Genomic DNA, 18,609 nt, shown 5'->3' on the forward strand with positions numbered 1-18,609 from the left:
AAAAGAAGGCAGACACAGGGGGAAAACTGACACTATTTGAAGACTTCAGAGGCAGACTACAAGCCCAGGAACTCCAGGGATGGCCAGCTAGAGAAGCTGAGAAAAAGGTTTTTTCCCAGAGTTTATAGCGGAAGAGCTTTCCCCTAGATCTGCTGCTTGACTGCTAACTGAAAGTTTGGTGGTTTGAACGCAGCTGTGGCTCCTCGGGCAGACATACCTGGCGATCTGCTCCCATAAATATTACAGCCTAGGAAACTCTGTGGGGCAGCTCTACTCTGTCCTGTAGGGTTGCCATTAATTGGAATCTACTCGAGGGCACACAACAACAACAGCCTCCTAAAGAGTGAGAAAATAAATTTCTGTTTGTTAAAGCCACCCACTTGAAGTATTTCTGTTATACAGCACTAAGAGATGAAGACAGCAACCAAGAAAGAATTCAGGGTAAGGCAGTTGAGGGACAAGGAATAAGGAAAAAATAGTGATAGAAAAAGAGAAATAGTGATAGAAAAAAAAAAAAAAAACCTAAAAGCAATAAAGAGTATTAAGTCCTACTGCTGTGCCCTGACATGGCTCGTTTCAAAGGTAGTACTGCGTCGATTCAAGATTTAAATTTTATTGTGTCTCTCAGCCACTGAAACCTATGGAGCGTAATTCTACTCTGAGACACATCGGGTCGCCATGGGTTGGAATCAACTTGACAGCGACTAGTTCGGTTATTTTCTACTCCAGCATTTCTCAAATTGTAACCTGACCCTGAATGGCAGTAAATTTCCATGAGTCCTTAAACCAGATTTGGCCTGCCATGAATGCCCAGAAAGGCCAGGTGTGTCTGTTAATTGACCTCAACAGAGGACGCAGCAACAGGCGGAATGAATCAGGAGGGAAATCATCACCAGGACCCCATTCCGAAGTTAGAGGTCTGACAAGAACCATGTCACCCCGTTTCCTGGCCACTGTGATTCCTGCAATGTCTTCCTTCTAGAATTTTCCTTCCTCGGTTTGCCTGCACGGCCGCCACCTTACTGCCCAAATCCAACAGAAGGCCTGCTTCCACATAGCTTTGAGAGTTGAATCTAAGGAGCTTCCTCCTGGTTCCTTGGTCTTCGCATTGCAATAAAGTTACTGTTTCTTTCTCAAAGACTGGTGTCCAGGTTATTGGCAGATCTGAGTGTGCCGGGCAAGGACCCACCTTTCTAGGTTCAGCAACAAAATTGTGTTTCAGGGGATTTCTGAAATACAAGTTTCAGGAAATATTAATAGATACTTAATAGACAAAGATTCTGGGAATAATTAAAGTTTGGGAGAAACATTGAAAAAGGTTTCCCACTATGACCTATTCCTGGATAATCACAGTGCATATTAACTTTAAAGGATTTGACAAGCCCTGTTTAATTCTGTTTAATCATTTTACTAAACTGAGCCCACTTATTATTTCCTGAGGGAAAAGTGTTACTTGCAATGCCAATTTGAGAACTCTGTTCTACCCCACCAACTCTGTTCTAGACATCTAAAATACCTAGCAACAACAACACGAGCCAGACCGTTTAAATATTAAATGTACCTATTTTGTGATTGTTCTAGAGCTGTGCTGTCCAACATGTACTCACTGGCGACATGTGGCCGTTTAAATTTTGATTAACATAAAATAAAGATAAAAATTCAGTTTCTCAGTCACATTAGACACATTTTAATTGTTCTATAGTTCAATATGGCAAGTGGCTACCATATTGTACTTGGGTACTCTTGGGTTTGTTTTTTTGGATCCAAAGTCAGTGCCTCATTAATGTAAATCTTGTATTTTCTAAAGCATGCAATATAGACACAATTATCCTGAGTTCTCAACCACCTTGGAAAGCATCAATTTATTAATCTTCATAAAAGCTTTGTGAAGTAGAAAGTATAATTCCTTCCTGCCGAGAGGACCTCAGGTGTTTTCGTTTAAGGGAAATTTTAGTTGCTGGATTTAACTTAATTACTCTATTAGTCATTTGCAAAAGTTCCCTGTGGTTCTCTGGATGTGCCAAAGGCAAAAGCAATGACTATACAAAACCAGAGATCAGGTCCTCACAGTTATATGATAGAAAGTGGGGAAGCCACACACTTTCCAGCCCCGCTGACAGGGAGGAGCGGAGTGGGCTGCTCCAGCAGGCAGGCAGCATTTGCCCAGATCTCGGGTGTATCTTGAACTTTGAGCACTTCTTTCAGTGGGGACGCTGGACCATCCTTGGCTCTTCCTGTTAGGAAATTTCCATAACCTTACCTACTCCCCCCCACCTCCTCCCACATACACATACATATCTGTCTCCAGCCAATGTGGCAGGGTGAAAACGAATACCCACACTGTTTAGATGTGCAAAGAAAAACATAGCTTCTTTTTTCTTTACAACCGATAGTCTTCTGCATGAGTCCTATCTACAGGAGAGGTGGAAACAACTTTAAATTTGTCCATTAACGGGAACAAAATTTCTTCCGTTTTAAATGGTCCTGTTTGGGTTATACTAGCTTTCAGATTTCTCCTGTCTGTCCTTCTCCCTGGTGGCATAGTGGTTAAGTGCTATGGCTCCTAACCAAAAGGTCAGCAGTTCAAATCCTCCAGGTACTCCTTGGAAACTCTATGGGGCAGTTCTCTGTATATCCTCTGGCCTCTGACTACTGAGTCCTCTCAGCCAACGTTGTCAGATACAGCAAATAAAAATTATAAACAATGAATAATTTTTTTAAATTAAGCATGGGACTAAAAAAGTACTCAAAAGTTATTTGTTGTCTATTTATAATTTTGAGCCCTAGTGGCACAGTGATTAAGAACTCGGCTCCTAACCAAAAGGTCAGCAGTTCGAATTTACCAGCTAGCCACTCCTTGGAAGCCCTATGGGGTAGTTTTACTATATGAGTGACTGTGAGTCAGAATTGACTCAGCAACGAGTTTGGTTTCAGGTTTAAACCCTACAGAAAGGAGCTCTGTTGGCACAGTGGTTAAGCACTTGGATGCTAACCTAAAGACTGGCAGTTTGAAGCCACAGGAGAAAGATGTGACAGTCTGCTTCTGTAAAGATTGCAGCCTGGAAAACCCTATGGGGAAGTTCTACTCTGTCCTACTGGGTTGCCGTGAGTTGGAATCGACTTGATGGCAACAAGTCTGGTTTATTTTAAACTCTATGGGGCTCAGCTCTACTCTGCAACACATGGGGTCTCCATAAGTCAAAACTGAGTCAATGGCAACAGATTATTTATATTTCAGGTCTCCAGGTGTCACGAAGGGCTCCAACTGCTAACCTAAAGTTTGGCAGTTTGAAACCACCCAGTGGCGCTGTGGAAGAAAAGGCCTGGAGATCTACGTCTGTTAACATTACAGCCAAAAACCCCCTACGGAGCAGTTCTACTCTGTAACACATGGGGTTACCATGAGTTGGAATCAACTCAATGGCAATGGGTTTATGGGGTTTATCTGAAATTCAGATTTAACTCGGTGTCCCGAATTTGGTCTGGGAGCCCTGCAGCATCCTGCACTGATGCACAGACACTTCTAGACCCTCAGCCCACCAGTCCAGGCCGAGAGGAGCAGGAGGTATCACTTCTAGACCCTCAGCACACCAGTATGGGCTGAGAGGGGCCAGAAGGCCAGGAGATGTCACTTCTAGACTCTCGGCCCATCAGTACAGGCTGAGAGGGGCCAGGAGACATCACTTCTAGACCTTTGGCTCACCCATACAGGCTGAAAGGTGCCAGAAGATATCACTTCTAGACCCTCGGCACACCAGTACAGGCTGAGAAGGGCCAGGAGACGTCACTTCTAGAACCTTGGCACACCAGTACAGGCTGAGAGGAGCAGAAGATGTTTCAGGCTCAACTCTCCAGCCTTTTACCAGCACCAGTACCACCCCACAGCACCTTTGTGAATCTTGTTAACCTGACTATACTTAGGCCCAAGATAGAGTCATTTACTCTAAGCCCTGTGTTGGCAAACCTGAAACCTAGCTAAGTTTTTATTTTCTATAATGCCTGACCGTCCCAGGAGCTGAAACCTAAGTCAACCAATCCAAGCTTGCTGCTTCAGCTATAGTGCATGACCTGGCTATGAAAGTTCCCACCATGCCATATAAGGAAAGTTACTTAGAACTAACTCTTCACATTTGCCCAGTGTTACTTCCTTGTTCTTATACAACTTTGCCTATATAGCTTCCCCTTGTCCTTCAAAGCTCTAGTCTGACTTTCAAACTAGATGCTCCCTAATTCATGACTTGCAAATGAAGTTTATAAATTTGTACACAAATTTAATCTTGTGGAAATTTCATTTTAACAATCTGAACATGGAATTTCCAGGAGAAGAGTGTGGTTTTTCCACCCTACCAATGGGGCCCGGTTTTCTTGAATGCTTTCGTACCTACCTCATTCCTTCCTCAGACCCATCCCCATGCCACCCTCAATTCGTAAGCATGAGGAAAGGAGGGTGCTGCTGAGTGATCTTTCCTCACCTAGCTTTTTCTTTCTCCACTCCATCAGGGCTTAAGGCCAGGCTTTTGGCTCACATCATCTCCATCTTCGCAGGGACACAGATCGTGGCTTAGTCTTAACAGTAGACAAGCTGCTTTCTGTTACACTAAGGAAGAGACTATAATTATGGTTGTTGTTGTTAGGTGCCTTTGAGTTGGTTCCAACTCAGAGGGACCAGGTGTACAACAGAACAGAACACTGCCCAGGCCTGCTCCATCCTCACAATCGTTGCTGTATCAGACAATATTCCAATGTTAGGGAGTCATTTGAAAGTAGGGACAACCTAGGATGAAAATGCATTGGTTTTTAAAAAGAATAAACTATGACTCCTGGACAAATATAAAAGGAACAGATGTTAAAGATTTTATTTAACTCATTAATTAATGTGGGAACCAGAAAGATATTGCAACAGGCTCAAAGGAGAAACTCAAAAGCAGAAACAATTATAGGCCACCGAGAATACTGAAGCGTATTTGCTTAATAGGTGAGAAACTGGCTTCTTGTACAGTCAGGGTGGGAAGTCAATAGAACTGCCCAAGGATGTAATTTGCATTTCTATGGCAGAAATTATTTGCATTACTGTTAGGTTTCTATAGTTAGCTTCTGTTTTAGGCTGGGTTCTCTAGAGAAGCAAAACCAGTGAAGAGTGTGTGTGTGTGTGTGTGTGTGTCTGTGTGTGTGTCTGTGTGGAGGGAGAGAGAGATTTATATTGAGGAAATGGCTCATGTGGTTATAGAAACTGAAAATTCCCAAGTCCGTGGGTCAGACTGGAGGCTTCTCCTGACTCATGTAGCTGCAGGGTGGATGAACCCCAGGTGGGCAGGTCACAAGGCAGACTTCGGGCTCACCGACTGTGGAGGCCTATGAAATCCAAGATCTGGAGGTAAGGTGGCAGGCTACTGGCTCACAGGCTGAAGAGGCTCATGAATCCTAAGATTGGCAGGTAAGCTGCTTGCTCAAATCCCAAGAACTGGAGGTCAGATATAGGATCCAGAGTGAGCAAAAGCTAGAGAGCTTTGCCAGAAAGTCCACATATATTGGATGTGGTCCACACCCCCAAGGAAACTCCCTTTCAACTGATTGGCTGCTCACAGCAGATCTCATCATGGATCTGATTACATTATATCAAATCTCATTATGGATATGATTACATCATTACATAGCTGCCAAACTGCGTCATAACTGCCAAACTACTGAGAACCATGGCCCAGCCAAATTGACACACAACCTTGAAGATCACAACTTCTATCTCCACAGAGTTGTAAAATAGCCTGGTCAAAGACAATGACATGTGGAGATAGCTCTAAAGGATGATCTCATTACTAAGTTCCAAAGCCTTTCCCAATTTATCTTACAGTTTAGTATATTAAAAGAACTATCCTATTATAATTTGTCCACCTTCTTGAGTTTACCTAAGGGCTGTAATTTCACCATGCCTGTAACTGATTGTTTTTTCCTTAGAGAGGCACTCTTTAAGAAGCTTTCTGGGACCTGAAGTGGTAGAAATATCATGAATTCTGGATTCAAATATATCTGGGTTTTGTTGAAGAGGAAAATTAAGAACAGATATCTTACTTGGATTTTAAGGTTTTTCTTGTCCACAAAACCAAATATTAACCTAAAAAGCCTGACCCAAACTGCAAAAAACATTGATTTGGTTTCTGCCAGAACCTGCTCTAAAGCAACGTTAATTTGTCTTTTCTTGCTAGAAAAGGACAGTCACAACAAAACCATTGCCTCCTGATTCAGCGACTCTGTTCTTGCTGTTAGGTGCCTTTTAGTTGATTCCCATTCATGGTGATCTTATGTACAATAGAATGAAATACTACCTGGTCTTGTGCCATCCTCACAATCGTTGTACTTGAGCTCATTGTTGCAACCAATGTGTCAATCCATCTCCTTGAGGGTCTTCCTCTTTTTTGCTGACCCTCTACTTTACCAACCATGATGTTCTTCTCCAGGGACCGGTGCTTCCTGATAACATGTCCAAAGTATGTGAGATGAAGCCAGAATGTTCCTTAGAAGCGAGGGTGGCGAGACTTCGACTCACATACTTTGGACATGTTATCAGGAGGAACTGGCCTGTGGAGCAGGACATCACACTTGGTAAAGAAGAGGGTCATCGAAAAAGAGAAAGACCTTCAAGGAAATAGATCGGCACAGTGGCTGCAACGATGGGCTCAAACATAGCGATGATTGTAAGGATGGTGCAGAACTGGGCAGTATTTCTATCTGGTGTACGTAGTGTCACTATGAGTCAGAACCAGCTCGACAGCATCTAATAACAACGAATGGTAATTATTGCTATTACCCAAAGTCAAGCAACAAGCAAGTGGCAGACCCAGACGAATCCGTACTTACTCCCCTTTCTTCTGTGCCATGCTGCATTTTGCTAGCTGGGTGACCTGGGCGGCTTGTTTAACCTCTGTGGGTCTCAGTTTTTTATAAAATGAGAGAATTAACCCTATTGATTTAAATCTCTTAATCTCTCTGAGACTATGGCATTGGAGTAGAAATCCATCAAGCTATCAGCAACCAGGAACACTGCAAGAAGGCACGTATTGAGGCTCCTCAATCTGCAGAGCGGGGAACCAGATATAAGGGGCTGCTAGTGCAAAAGCAAACTCCTCTGCAGTTCAGCCCAGCGAACTTCGGTGGTCACACACTATGGAATCCCTGGTGGCATAGTGGTTAAGAGCTCTGCTGCTTACCAAAAAGTCAGCAGTTCGAATCCATCAGGTGCTCCTTGGAACCTAAGTGGGGCAGTTCTTCTCTGTCCTATAGGGTCACTATGAGTCAGAATCAACTTGATGGCAAGGGGTTTGGTTTTTGGTTTGGACCTGGGAACTTCATACACATATGATTTTATTTAATCCTCCTAGCCACTACATTAGGTTTTAGTACACTCATTTAACCGATGAGGAAACTGAGGCTCAGGGAAATTATGTGACTCCCAAAGTCACATTTCTAGTATGTTAGGACAAATAGAAATTAAAAACAAGAGGTTTTAAATTCTTGTTGAAGATAAGGGAAGAGATTTCTTCCTTGGAGAAGATTTTCCCTCTCCTGTTCCTTCAGAATTCGCTTCAGATAACTTAAAATTGTAAAAATCTTCATCTTTTTGAAAAATATATAAATAAAGGATGTTTCCTCAGGGACCTGGGAGTCATCTCTTTTGAAATATAATCATCAAGAAAGATCACACTTCTAATCCCCTAGTTTCCTGGGAGGAGATTAGCATAACTTCAGATATCCTGCCATAAAGATATTAGAAAATCAGCAATCTTGCCTGAGAACATGACTGTAATGAGCTAGATCCGCTCATCTATTTAAGGGTCAGATTCCTTTCTGTCTTTGCAACTTCTTTAAGGATTACGCTTGGTGCACCCCATTCTGGTTTACTGTTTATTCAATAACAAAACTATTTTTTCTCTTCTATTTTTTGTGGAGAGCTTTTCTGAGTTAAGGAGCTCTGGTGGCACAGTGGTTAAAGCACTTGGCTGCTAAACAAAAGGGTTGGTGGTTCGAACCCACCAGCCACTCCAAGGGAGAAAGATGTGGCAATTTGCTTCCACGGCAATGGGCTTTGGCCTATGGGTTTTCTGGGTTGGGAGTAAATTTTGTTTTTAGAAGATTTTTCCCAACATATGGAGGACTCAGGATTCAAACTGTTAAAAATTAATAAAAAACTCAAAGAAATTGAATCATGAAGTTTGTCCTGAGCAGTTACATTCTGGCTGTACTTCTTCCAAGACAGTTTACTGACTGCCTGTATTATTTGCCAGGTAATGTACTGGGCACCTTAAAAACATCATCTCATGTCAGCTTCACAGCAACACTATGATGTTAATCATAAACTCCAACAAAACTCACCACCATCGAGTCAATTCTGACTCATAGTGACCCTATAGGACAGAGTAGAATTGCCCCATAGGGTTTCCAGAGAGCACCTGGTGGATTTGAACCACTGACCTTTTGGTTAGCAGTGGTAGTTCTTAACCACTATGCCTCCAGGGTTTCCTTCAGCATCATAGCAACACGTAAACCTCCACTGAGAGTTGAGTGGCAGCTGAGAATGAGGTGCATTGACTGGGAATTGAATCCAAGTCTCCAGTATGGAAGGCGAGAATTCTACCACTGAACCATCACTGCTCCCCCTGCAAAAGAGTCTACCTGAAAACCAAACTATTTCTGACTCATGGAGACTCCATGTGTTGCAGAGTAGAACTGTGCTCTATAGGGTTTTCGAAGTTGTGAACCTTCAGAAATAGATCCCCAGACCTTTCTTCCAAGGTGCCTCTAGGTAGGTTCACACCGCCAACCTTTCATTTAGTAGCTGAGAACTTAAACATTTGCATCACCCAGGGACTCCCTAGAGGCTGTACCCATTGCCATCAAATTGGCTCTGATTCTTAGCAACCCCTGTAGGACAGAGCAGACCTGCCCATAGGGTTTCCAAGGCTGTAAATCTTTATAGAAGCCAACCGCTGCATCTTTCTCCCATAGAATGGCTGGTGGGCTGGAACTGCTGACCTTTTGGTTAGCAGATGACTTTAGCCACTATGTTACCACAGCTCCTTCCTAGAGACCATAAAAACCAAAAAAAACCAAACCCAGTGCCGTCGAGTCGATTCCGACTCATAGCGACCCAATAGGACAGAGTAGAACTGCCCCGTAGAGTTTCCAAGGAGCACCTGGTGGATTTGAACTGCCACCCCTTTGATTAGCAGCTGTAGCACTTAACCACTATGCCACCAGAACATTAAATGTAAACAAATTCAACTTCTTCTACTCTTTCCTCTAAACTTGCGTGTTTCCATCCTTCTTCTCTTCCTTTATTTCTAATCCCCTATTGCTGAAGGACGAGCCATCTGTCTCTCCTCCTAGCCAAGGTGGATCCTTCTACCTAGCTCTTGACCACCCCTCTCCTCATTTCCTACCAAGCTCCACACCACTCTTCATACCCTTTCTCTCCGGGTTCCTTAAGCTGACGTTTTCTACTGCCTACATCTACTTAGCAAATAAACCTGATTAGATCTCCCAGTCTCTGGGCCAATCCTCCTCCAGCCCGTTCCCCATATTCGATGCTATTGGTAAACAATGTGACCAAAGCTTTCTGAAATCGAAATTTGACTATATCATACCCCTACTTGAAATTCCTTTAACAGTTACCCTTTACCTGTAACACAAAATCTCCACTGTTATCCTGGCATTTTAGGCCCATCTGGAGTTACCTCCTTCCATTGCTGACTCACACCCCGTGCCCAGCCCTGCCAGGACAACCATGCTTCCCTCCCCACACCATGCTGGGTCATGACAGAGCCTCAGCGTTGGTCTTTTCCTCTTCTGGATTCCCTTCTCCATACTTCTTCCTTGTTCAGTGAGCTCCTACACATCTTTCCCAACTTTGCTCAGATATTGCCTCTTCTGTTTCCCTGAACACCCAGGACAGGGCATCCGTATTAGTTTTCTATTGCGGCCATAACAAATTACCACACGCTTAGTCACTTAAAACAATACGCATTTATTATTTCACACTTCTATAGTTCAGAAGTGTGACACTGCTCTCACTGGACTAAGATCAAGGTGTTGCCTGTGTTCCTTTCTGTAGACTGTAGGGGAGAATCCATTCCCTTGCCTTTCCCAGCTTTTAGAGGCTACCTGTGTTCCTGGCCTTGTGCTCCCCTTCCTTCCACTTCAAGATGGCAACAGAACATCTCTCTGGCCTTGCTTCCATCTCACATCTCTTTCTCTGGCCCTTGTGATTACACTGATAATCCAGGATAATTTCCCTATTTTAAAGTCAGCAACTTTAATTCCATCTGTCGTCTTAATTCTCTTTTGCCACATAACCTAATTTAGTCACAGGTTCTGGGGATCAGAACACGGACATCTTTGGGGGGAAATGTTTCTGCCTATCACCACATCCTTGATGCTCCCAAGGTATTTGGTACATACCCAATTATAACACATAGCCCATGGTGTGGTAGTCATGCAGAATAGCCTGGAGATGGTTAAGAGCAAGAATTTCAGAGCTTTAACAGAACCTAACTTTAATTCTCTGTGCCTCAGTTTCCTCATCTGTAAAATGGGGTTGATAATAATACAGTATCAATTTCTTAAGAGTTGTGTTGTTTTATTGTGTGCCATTGAGTTGATTTTGATTTATAGTGCTTAACCGATATGCCACCAAGGCCCCTTTCTTGGAGTTGTAAAGAGAATTACAGTGCATTTCTCACCAGCATCTGTTTGTCAGTGTGTTATACTGTGGTGGCTTGCATGTTACTATGATGCTGGAAGCTATGGCATTTCAAATACATCAGAGTCACTCATGATGGACAGCCGCAGCAGAGCTTCTAGATTCAGACTAGCAAGAAAGGCCTAGTGATCTACTTCTGAAAATCAGCCGATGAAAACCCTATGGATGACTACAGAATATTGTCTGCTATAGTGCTGAAAGATAAACCCCCTAGTCTGGAGGACGCTCAAAATATACAGTGGCCACAACAATGGACTCAAGCCTATCAATGATTGTGAAGATGTGCGGGACTGGGCAACGTTTCCTTCTGTTGTACTTGGGGTCACCACAAGTCAGAGCTGACTTGGCAGCAACTGACAGCAACATTTCAAATATAAAGCACTTTGTAGAGTGCTTGCTAAATAAATGGTACGTGATCATGCAGACATGATAAGAAATCTGACACCTGGAGAATGCTGAAGGTATACGAATTTCATTTCTTTGTGTTCCCTCCTCCTTAATCTATTTATTTTCTACGGGGCAGGAGGGGATCGAATAGTGGAAGGGAGGCAGAAAATCTCCCATATTCACTCTGGAATCAAGATCTGGGGAGGAAGTATTTCCTAGGCCAGCTGCCAGTGTGATGGGTGGGAAAGAGTGCAGCCCCATTGTGCTGTTTGATAGGATCCGGAGAACCTGGGTATCAGCAGTGGGCTCTAACAGGCTGCCAGGGGGATAATGTGAGTGAGTACAGGGAAAGGATTAAAAACTTCTACAGAACTTGCAGAAAGGGCGGCAACTTCAGATTTCCCTGAGTGTCATGAATATCTGAACATGGCAGTGTTCCATATTTCGAAGTGAACTTAGATTTCCTCAGTAATTGGCAAGCAAGAAATACTCAGAGCATCTTCACCGGGCCAGGAACGAGTGGGGAGTGTGAGAGGAATGTGATTAACCAAGTGGGTTCTGGCGGCCAAGCTGTCTCAGAACATTAATTTAGAAAGAGAGTTATCAGGTTAAGTCTTCGTCAGGGAAGTAATGGCAGCCCATAAAGAAGGCCTGCCCTATTTTTGCTGGCCTCAGAGAGCATTTCCTGGTAGGCCGGTGTCCATTTTTGATTTGAGATAAAGCCCCCTGCGTGCTGACAACGCCATGTTCTGTGGAGAGAGCGCACAGTTGCCTGGGAAGATAACTTCAGTGCAAAGAAATATGAGAATCTGCCTAAGCCAAGTCACCTAAATATATCTAAGTCAAAATCTTTTTTTTTTTTTTTTAATAATTTTATTGTGGTAAAATTTGTCATTTAACTATTTGTAAGTGTAAAATTCAGTGACATTAATTACACCCAACACGTTTTGCCACCATCATTATTTCCAAAGGTTTTTCATCACCCCAAACAGAAACTCTTAATAGCTCCCCATTCTCCCCTTCCCCTCTCCCCTGGTAACCACTAATAAACTTTGGTCTCTACGCAGTTGTCTATTCTAGATATTTCATGTCAGTGGGATCATGCAATGTTTGTCCTTTTGTGTCTGGCTCATTTTACTCTGCGTATTTTCAAGGTTCATCCATGTTGTGGCATGTACCCAAAATATCTTTAAAAAAAAGTTCCCTCTGTGTGTGTGTGTGTGTGTGTGTGTGTGTGTGTATAGAGCGGAATAGGGGTTGTTTTTTTCCCTCCTTAAAGTGAAACATTTATTCCCCTTTTCTATGGATGTTTTAGTTAAGCCTCAAGCAAGCAATGTATGATAAATGAAATCAAATAACAAAAGCCAGGTAAGCCAATTCTCCTGTCCTGATGCAGATACCGGATGTGGTTAACATTATACTCCACCCACTTGCAGGTATCACAATGGTATGTTGGTGAAATCTGCTGTTTGACAGAGAATGAGATGATTATCTTTTTAATCCAGGTGCCTGCCATTTAAGAGTTTGTAGCAGTGTTTTGTACCACAAAGGGAGAATTCAATTCATCTTTGGGGGTAACTTCCTTAAAAAAATTCAACTGGGACTTTCAGCTACACAAAGTACACAGAGCCTTTAGGCTGCTTTGACTTCTGTTTAGTATCATAAACTGGGTGTAGTAGCCTTCCTGGTCACAAATAATAGAAACCAAGTCTTGTGAAAGAACACAACAGAAAAGCAATTTACCAAAAGAACATCAGGTAGCTCATGAACTGGATGGGAAGACTGGAGAACTAGGCTTGGAAAATGAATATTCAAGGACTAAGGACAGTTAGGTAGCTGCCATCACAGTCCAGGTCATGACACAAGTACCCCTACTTAGGAAGCACTGCTACTGGTGGGCCACTGCCACACATCATGAGCCACCGCTGCAACCACTGGGCTTAAAAAACAAAAAACCCAAACCCCTTGTGCTCAAGTCAATTCCGACTCATAGCCACCCTACAGGACTGAATAGAACTGCCCCGTAGAGTTTCCAAGGATTTGAGCTGCCAACCTTTTGGTTAGCAGCAACAGTACTTAACCATTATGCCACCAGAGTTTCCAAAGATACACCAAGTTCAGCCATGGTAGACACCAGACAATGCCGTGACTCGGACTCGAACCGAGGTTGCTGCAGCCACAACGCAAAGTACTAACCACTATAGGATCACTGCATGCCACAAGCTCCTGGCCCATTGGGCTTAAGAAATAAAAATCCATATGAGGACTTTGTGGTGTACCCTGAAACATTATTTCTCAAGAACATTTATACAAAAAAAAAAAGAAAATAGAAGAGATATTTATATCAAACCACAATTTTAAGGTAATATGTCTAAAGCTATTTTTTAATAGTAGCGTATTTTTCAAACAAATAGTACACCTTTGCCTGTTTGCAGATTTGGGTAAGAGGTAAGGAAATGTGTATTGTGTTCCAGTTTTGGTCATCCATCCTGCTTTGTAACATTTGGGGAAGGCACTTGAAATGTCTGCATGACTGTTTCTTTACTGGAAATTTAAAATGTGCCTACATTAGGAACCCTTTGTTAGGTTTAGAAAATGAACAAGAGAAAGTCTCCGTGGTAGTAAAGGCATTCTCTAAGAAAACACATAGTATAAGCATACAGTTTTTTTGAGGGTTACTAGGTCATATTCCGTGAAAGGTCAAATTGTGTAAGGTAGATCAAGTACTAGACTTTTTGGGTAAAGCAAATATTAACCTTTATTTTTCAAGTGTGTTCCCATGGATGAAACTGTCTTATTTCCTCATCCATTAAACGGCTTAGTAATGCTTACATACCAGAGTTATTGTAAGAATTAAATGCGAAAATGTATAAAATGTGCTTAGTACAGTCCCGGGCACATTGCATGTAGTCAATAAGTGATGTTTATTAATTTTGTGATAATTACGATTTTTAATATTGAACTGTACCTTTATAAATCTACCCGAGGGGATATGGTTGTGTAACAAGGAGGATTGTCTTGACACTCTTTGTACTATTCCAGTACATTGAGATTTTGTCCATCTTTGTTAATTGATTCAACCTTGTGATAAAAAAAATTCACAAAAGTGAAACTACTGAATAACTTTGTTGAAAAAATCCATGGTTCCCACTGTACCGCTAGGTTTCATAAATAAACTAAGCTGAAAGAGAAAAGATTAGAGCCCTAGAAACTTACAACGTGACTATACTTGCCTTCAGTTCCTCTGTTTCCAGACTGATAATACCTTAGATGCTGGGGAGAGCCTAGCTCATTACAACGTTGCTGTAGCTGTTGGTGAGTCACCCAACTCATGGTGACCCCATACACAACGAAACAAATGCTGCTCAGTCCTGCGCCATCTGCACAGTCAGTTGCGGATCCGATCATTGTGTTTTATAGGGTTTTCACTTGCCGATTTTTGGATGTAGATCGCCAGGCCTTTCTTCCTAGTCCTGTTTTGTCTGGAAACTTCATTGTAACCTGTTCAGCATCATAGCAACTTACAAGCCTCCACTGACAGACGAGTCATGGTTTTGCTTGAGGTACATTGGCCAAGAATCGAACCTGGGTCTCTTGCATGGAAGGTGAGAATTCTATCACCGAACCACCAAAGTTCTCTTCATTATCTATAAGGAATGCTAAAAGAAAAGAAAAACAAAAAATCCATGAAAGTTTACATTTTAAATGGGATATAACTGGGTTATAGAGAAACTACCGGTTCTAGCATTTCCAACACCTTGATCTTTCTCACTGCTATTTGCAAAAGGTTGAAGATTTGGAGATGATATAAGTCTATAAATCAAATATATTCTTTTCTGTCTAGATTTCATTGTGGCTAAAATGAGAAAAATCCAGCTGAACTAGAACAATTGGATTTTAATAATAGAATTGCTCCTTTGGGTGTTTTTTCTGGTACCTGGAATTGAACCTTAACTGAAAAGAATTTCAAACCTAAAAATATCATATGAATAAAAATGGAAAGCATACATTTTTGAAGATACTTCCATCCCTGGAAAATCTGTAGTTATACCGACCTTGTACAGTCAGAGATGTAGTAAGAAAGTGCTTAGCTTTTCAAAAACAAGGTGACATTAGTCTAATAACATAGTGATGTTGAATTTACTAGCATAAAAATATTATAAGACATCTGGAAAACAATATACAGCATGTAAAAAATAAAATTTACCTCAAAAAGTGTTCTTTTGTGATCGAACCCTAATATTTGCAGAAAAGATGCATACAAATGCAGAAGTGAATAAAAGAAGAAAGAAAACTAGTTTTTCAAGGAACTGGGGAGCTTTTTTGGGCATATGTTGCCACTAAGTGGAGAAAAAGTAATATGGTCCTAAAATCCAGTTAAGATGGACTGTCATGCTAATGAAAGCAATAAATAAAAGAAATGGTTCCATCTTGAAATCTCTCCTTGCCAGGGTTTTGGGACACAGGTGATTTCTTGACACTATTTGTAGTTAAAGGAATAAAAAACCCAAACCCAAACCCAAACCCATGGCCATCTAGTTGATTCCAACTCATAATGACTTCATGTGTTACAGAGTAGAACTGCTCATTAGGGTTTTCTTGGCTGTAGCCTGGGTGGCGCAAATAGTTAAGTGCTCAATTACTAACCAAAAGCTTGGTGATTTGAGCCCACCCAGAGGTACCTAGGAAAACAGGCCTGGTGCTCTGTTTCTGAAAGTCCGCATGGGGTTGCCATGAGTTAAAATTGACTTGATGGCAACTAACAACAACAACAACAGTCTTTACTTCTCTGAGGGGCTGCTGGAAGAGTTTAAACCATGAACTTTTGGGTTAGTAGTCTAGTGCAAACCATTTGCACCACCCAGGAACCTTAGTTAACTCTTTTATACTCCTTGGGACAAAATGTGCCCATAAATATTTTTGAGTTTTCAGGCTTCTCGGGAGGCTGCTTTTCCCACTGAAAATATATGCTGCCCTCCAGTGGGGGCTTGTGTAATGTGGTAAAAAATGATAGAAACATTCTTGGGCAAAAATTCACTAAGCTAGAGGGTTTAGGTATGAGGCCGTACATCCAGGAAGTGTGAATGGGCCAAACCTTTGTCTCTTTCGGCTTTTTACAGCTAGATAATCCTTGCAAGCAGATTTATAGCTTCCTGTGTGGTTAATAGGGAGCCTTGGTGGGTTTGGTTTTTGCGTGTGTGTGTCATATTCGTAAAACCAATGTAGCAAAATGGAAGGTGCCACCCTCCAAAGATCCTTCGTACAGATGAAGCCCACTAAACATTGCACCAACGACCACCAATGGTTTGTGGGAAAATGTATGCCCAAGTGAAATTTTCAAAATCCATATTACCAACCACAATTTTGAACACATTCAATTAGTAAGCTTTCACTCCACTACAGAAAACACAGGCCATCATCCAAAACGGCAAAACACAAAAAAATGGGAGCTTAAAAGGGTTAAAGGAATACATGCTCCCAAAGACAATTGAAAGAGAGGAAGAGTAGTTAAGAGAGGGAAGGAAATACAAAAGTAAGAGAGGAATGAAGGTATAGAACAAAAATCAGAAATGGTTATCTTGTTCAAGACTGGAAAAGAAAGCCCCTGTCCCATCAGCTAATTCCCCCCTGGGGTGTTTTTATTATGTCCTCTGCGGTGTCCCAAGGGTAGGGTGACAGGGACATCTGCTTCAGCACTGGCATTATTTAGAATTGTTGATGCATAGTGATTTTGAGAAAGTGGATTTTACTTAGCTTTATTATTACTTTTGACTTTTCTACGGACAATGCCTTATTGGTTCCTCTGGGCTGAATGCTCCCACCGCTCTGCCCTAGGTACATCACTGGGGGACTCTTGGGTTTTACAGAATAAGGCATTTCAAGTTATAATTGCACAGGGGACCTTGGGGAGCAGAGCGGAGTGCAACCTCATTTCAAAAGGTAATTAATCGTGGGCTTTTCAAAGGCCCCTGCTTTTCCTGACTTGCTCTTTGTTCTCTGGCGTCTGTCTTGGATCACGTGTGCTTTCTGTTTTTAATGCTCTTATTGCTGAAGTGGCATTTTCAGCCCATGGTCCATAAAACTCCTTCAGCAGTAGAAGTGTTTCACCCGAGATAGGGCTCAAATCCACATTTTTATGCCCCCTCTAGGTCAGAATCCAAACCACAGAAGACATAAGGATATATCAACTTTCAAAGTAGCCAAGTTTTTCTAAAAGTTTACCTAAAAACCAAAACCAAACCCATTGCCGTGGAGCCAGTTCCGACTCATGGTGACCGCATGTGTTACAGGCCAGAACAGCTCCATAAAGTTTTCTTGACCATAATCTTTCTAGGAGTAAATTGCCAGACCTTTCTTCTGCATCACTGCTGGGTGGGTTTGAACTGCTAACTTAGTAATAGAGTGCAAGCCATTTGTGCCACCCAGTGACCTGAAAGTTTACCTAGTCATGTAGTTATGTAGCCTCCCTCTCTCTTAAACAAAAGACAACAAAAATGCACAACAGGAAGTTTCTATTTTCTTGTTAAAAATACACTTTTTTTAAGGAATATATAGAGAAGCAAAAGGAAGAAAATAGAAGGCAACTATATAATCCCACTACTCAGATATGATGATTATTTCTTTGGGTATATATATTTTTAACTCTCTATGTAGATTGTGTGTGTGTATATACACATACAAAAAACAAAAGCAAACCCGTTGCCGTCGAGTCGATTCCGACTCATAGCGACCCTATAGGACGGAGTAGAACTGCCCCACAGAGTTTCCAAGACGCACCTGGTGGATTCGAACTGCCGACCTTTAGGTTGGCAGCTGCAGCACTTAACCAGTATGCCACCAGGGTTTCCATATATATAAATACACACGCGCCTATATATGCATATACAGGTGTGTGAATCTATATCCATACAATTTCATGCTATATATATATTGTTTCATAAGTTTTTTTCACTGAATAGATTACAAATAGCTATCTGTGTTATTACCACAGCCAAGGCCTTCTCTTGAATCAGGTATCTTATTCTTTATCTGGAGGCCCCATACTTTCAGCAAGTCTGTTTGGAAAGAGCTATTGTGGCTGCGGTTATTGCCAAGAAAGGAGATGCGAGATGAAGTCTAAAGTGCAGAACTGGTCTGTTTTGTGCAATATTTTTGTGTTTTGAGAGGATTTAGAACCATTCTGAGCTTCAGGGTACTTAGTTACCAACAGTTAGCCTCTGAGGAGTGGCAAAATTTAAAGACTGTTTATGGAGGGATTAATAGTTTAATGCTTGTGTGTCATTAGTTACTGTTGTTAGGTGTCGTTGAGTTGATTCCACCTGATAGCAACCCTATGTACAACAGAACAAAACACTGCCTGGTCCTGTGCCATCCTCACAATTGTTGCTATGTTTGAGCCCATTGTTGCAACCATTGTGTCAATCCATCTTGTCAAGGGTCTTCCTCTTTTTTGCTGAACCTCTACATTACCA

The sequence above is a fragment of the Elephas maximus genome, chromosome 24 (genome assembly GCF_024166365.1).
Source record: "Elephas maximus indicus isolate mEleMax1 chromosome 24, mEleMax1 primary haplotype, whole genome shotgun sequence".
NCBI classification, from domain to species: domain Eukaryota; kingdom Metazoa; phylum Chordata; class Mammalia; order Proboscidea; family Elephantidae; genus Elephas; species Elephas maximus.